The sequence below is a fragment of the Pinus tabuliformis genome, chromosome J (assembly GCF_031772625.1).
Source record: "Pinus tabuliformis cultivar Carrire ecotype Pingquan chromosome J, CPIR1, whole genome shotgun sequence".
Lineage (NCBI taxonomy): Eukaryota > Viridiplantae > Streptophyta > Pinopsida > Pinales > Pinaceae > Pinus > Pinus tabuliformis.
In genome coordinates, this window is record NC_142295.1 from 1,126,429,509 (window position 1) to 1,126,433,981 (window position 4,473).

Here is a 4,473-nt window from a genome sequence, read left to right on the forward strand (position 1 = left end):
GGATATAGTTAAGTTCAACTTGGTGTAGTATAGAGTTAGGTTAGAGTTAGGTAAAGTGTGTTTCTTTACCGTTGTACATTTTGTAACTTACAATCCGACGGTCACGATATGTAGTGATCTGACGGTTCACTCTCACCTCGGTATTACCGACACTTGATCCGTGGCTTGACACCCGATTGGTCCATGAGTTCTATTTAAAGCGCATGGAGGGTCATTGTTCGGGTAATCCGTGCATGAGAGAAGCTTATGTAAATTTTCATTCTTTGATTAATAAATTGCCTGTAGTACCCACGTTGGGACAGGCCGTGGACTGTTTCCCTCCTTGCACTTTGAGGGTTTTAACCACGTCAAAAATACTGGTGTATTGATTTGAGATCTGGTTGTGAGCGGTGTCCTTTTGGTGTTCTTTCTGAGGAACTTACCCTGTAAATTCCTACAACAATAATACAGGGCTCACATGCAAAGGGCCGACATACTACATGCAGCAGATCACTCAGATCTATTACACACAGGTTGACTCTCGAGCATATGCCAATGCCACACAGAAGTCAACTCTTGCCTCTCCAGATCAATACCACATAGATCACCTCTACAATTAATGCCATGCCAATCTACATAGATGAAGTTCATGAATTTTTTAAAACCTTATTTTGATCTGGTGAATCTCATCGCTCAAACATACCTCCATGCTTAAGAGGCACCCAAGTTCTCAGCAAAGGGAATAGAAACTTCATGCTGGAAAGGATTCAAAGGTATTTTTATGTTTTATGTAAAACATAATTTGTTTACCAGATTCATACAAGCTATACAATTATATTATAGTAATATATGACAACAATATAAGCATCTAAGATAGTAATAATTGGAAATTCAAACAACTTTCCATTATTTAGTGATCACCAGATGATTTTAAATTAGAATCTCATGAATTACACACCATTTAGAAAGCATGGCATTACAGGAGCATGGAGTGAAGTCTATCATCCTTGAAAAAAAGAAGAAGGTATCTTCTATGAGTTAAATTTAGGGAAAGAGAGAAAGCTCCCAAGTAGCATTTAAGTCCATTTATAGCCTTTTAATTGGAGAAGAAAAGTTCTTTTGATATGGTCCATCTTCCATACTTGACAGTTGGAAGTAACATACATAGCTATCATGTGAGAGATGATATATTTCATGCAATTTTCACAAAATCTCCACAAAATGTATAAATAATGGGATCCCCGAATTGGGTCTACAACTCATTAAAGAACAAAATCAAATACAGGTAGATTACAAATTGGCTTTATTTTAAATGGCCTTAAATGTGCTAGTAACATAAGAAGGATAACATACTAGCGAGTCATGAGGGATTTGAGGTTGATTTTGGGTACATGGTTCAAGATACACTGACTCCAATAATCCTCCCACATATGAAAAGGTCCAGAAAGGCTTGGATGTAACATTAAACTGAATGATTTATAAGAAAATATATTTGAAGGGAGCATTTTGAATTCCTTCTACAGAAACTATGGTTTTGATTTCATCACTGAAAATTCCCTTAAATTTATCCTTTGTATATCTAGAAGAGAATTTGGATCATATCTATCATCAAGATGATCACCATAAAGCTAAATAGGCAATACCATCGCTCACATTCTTCACTATAACATTGGATATGTTGAAATCCTTAGCACTATTTCCCCTATCTGGGGTTGGTTTTATTCTTAGTCCTCTCCCTGTGTTGAAAATATGAAGATCTTAAGCATGGACACCTTTGACACTACCAGACACTTCATTGCCTAAGGAAAAACTAGAGCTTGTATGTGTTTGACCAATCACACAACAGATAATCACACTTTGGCGCATGTTTCACTAAATGATAGTTGTGTTGGTCCCTTAGCTCAGTGTTGCTCAACATACCACATGCAAATCAACTCACCACACTAGCATGCAAGTCAGTCACTCAACAAACTAGTGCACAGGTTAGCCGCTCAACATATTGGTTCACTACAATCTGTCCTTCGTTGCATGCACAAGAAGTGACTAGAGATATTATTGTAGATTCCCTCCTAAATATTGGCTTTGGTGATATTTTGACCTACACTATGATTGCGAACCCATTTTTTTACTTGAAACACACAGGCTCACACAACCTAATGCAACATCAACATGTTGTCTCACATTGTCTCACACTAGCTCATATGTTGGTACACACAACAAGACATGGCTCACACCCAAAGAGCCGACATACTAAATGAACGAGATAACGCAAATCTATTACATGCAGGTAGTCTCTCAAGTCAACTCTCAATCCTCTATCAATGCCACATGCAAGTCGGATCTTGCCTCTCTAGATCAATGCCACACATATCGCCTCTCCAATTAATTTCACGTATATCTATGCAGATAAAGTTCATAAAATATTTAAAACATTATTTTGATCTCGTGAAGCTCATGGCTCAAATATACCTCCATGCTTAATAGGCACTCAAGTTCTCAACAAAGGGAATAGAAACTTCATGATGGAAAGGATTCAAAGGTCTTTTTATGTTTTATGTAAAGCCATAATTTATTTACCAGATCCATACACACTATACAATTATTTTATAGTAATATCTGACGACAATAGAAGCATCCAGGATAGTAACAATTGGAAATTTAAACAACCTGTCATTGCTCAGCTATCACCAGATGATTTTAAATTAGAATCTTATGAATTACACACCTTTTAGAAAGCATGCCATTCCAGGAGCATGGAGTGAAGTATGTCATCCTTGAAAACAAAAAGAAGGTATATTCTATGAATTTAATGTAGTGAAAGAAAGGAAGCTACCAAGTAGCATTTAAGTCCATTTATATCCTTTTACTTGGAGAAGAAAATTTCTTTTGATATGGTCCATCTTCCATACTTGACAGTTGGAAGTAGCATACGTAGCTATCATGTGAGAGATGATATATTTCATGCATTTTTCTCTAGAGTGGAATACAACTACTAAACTTGAAAGATGTGACTTCTGTTGGATATTTCTATCCTAACTATAAATTAGGTTTGCAAACTAACCCTTCTCATCATACTTGAAAGTTCAAACAATTCTTCAAAAAAATTACCTTACAGGTTTTGAAATTATGGAAAATTGTACATGATGGAACAAAATTGTCTTAAACTTGAGCACATTGATTTGAAAGAAAAAATGAACAACTTAAATAAATGAATATGCAAGACTCAAAAACCATATTCAAGCTTGTTAACTCTTGCTAAAAGATGACAAAAAATAAATAATTGAGTAAAATATTCCGAGATAAGAAAATTACCAATGATTGTGTGATATGAACTCATTTTCCTTTACTAGTCCCTGCACATAGGAGCAATGATCAGCGTAGTTATCATTGATCACAAATTTTAGAGAAGAAAATGAATTTTTAGCCTTTGATTGACTACATGTAATAGGAACTTCAAAGAAATTTACATAGTACAAATTGAATAGGGACATAAGTGTTCAGCTTAACAAGGGGAGAATAGTCTAGTTGAAATAAAGATCATTTATACAATATTGGTTACAAGGAGGAGGAAGCATTGGACATAATGACGCAAATAATTTTGAAAGACAGTAAAGAAATACAATACTATTAAGAGTAGTACAAAATTCCCTTTCAGTGACAACAATACAAAAATCTCAACAAAATGTATAAATAAGGGGATTCCTAAATTGGGCCTACAACTCATTAAAGAACAAAATCAAATACAGGTAGATTACAAATTGTCTTTATTCCGAATGGCCTTAAATGCGCTACTAACATAAGAAGGATAACATACTAGCAATTTATGAGGGATTTGGGGTTGAAGTTGTGTACATGGTTCAGGACACACTAACTCCAAGAATCATCCAACATATGAATAGTTCTAGAAAGGTTCTGATGTAACATTGAACTAAATGATTGATAAGAAAATATATTTGAAGGAAGAATTTTGAATGTCTTCTACGGAACCTACTATTTTGATTTCATCACCAACAATGCCATTAGATGTTATCCTTTATATATCTGGAAGAGAATTTGGATCATATCTATCATCAGGATGATCACCATAAAGCCCAATAGGCAATACCAATGCTCACATTCTTCAATGTAACATCAGATATGTAGAAATAATTAGCATAATTTCCCCTACCTAGGGTTTTATTTATTCTCAAGCCTCTCCTTGAGTTGAAAATACAAAGATATTGAGCATGGACAGCTTTGATGCCAAACATTTCACTGCCCAAAGCAAGACTAGAACTTGTACGTGTTTTTCAAATCACAAAATAGATAATAACACTTGGGCGCACGTTTCACTAAATGATAGATGTGATGGTCCCTTAGCTCAGCACTGGTCAACGCATCACATGCAGGTCAACTCACCACATTAGCACACAGGTCAGTCACTCAACACACTAGTGTGTAGGTTATCCACTCAACATGCTAGTTCACTAAAATATCTCCTTCGTTGCATGCACA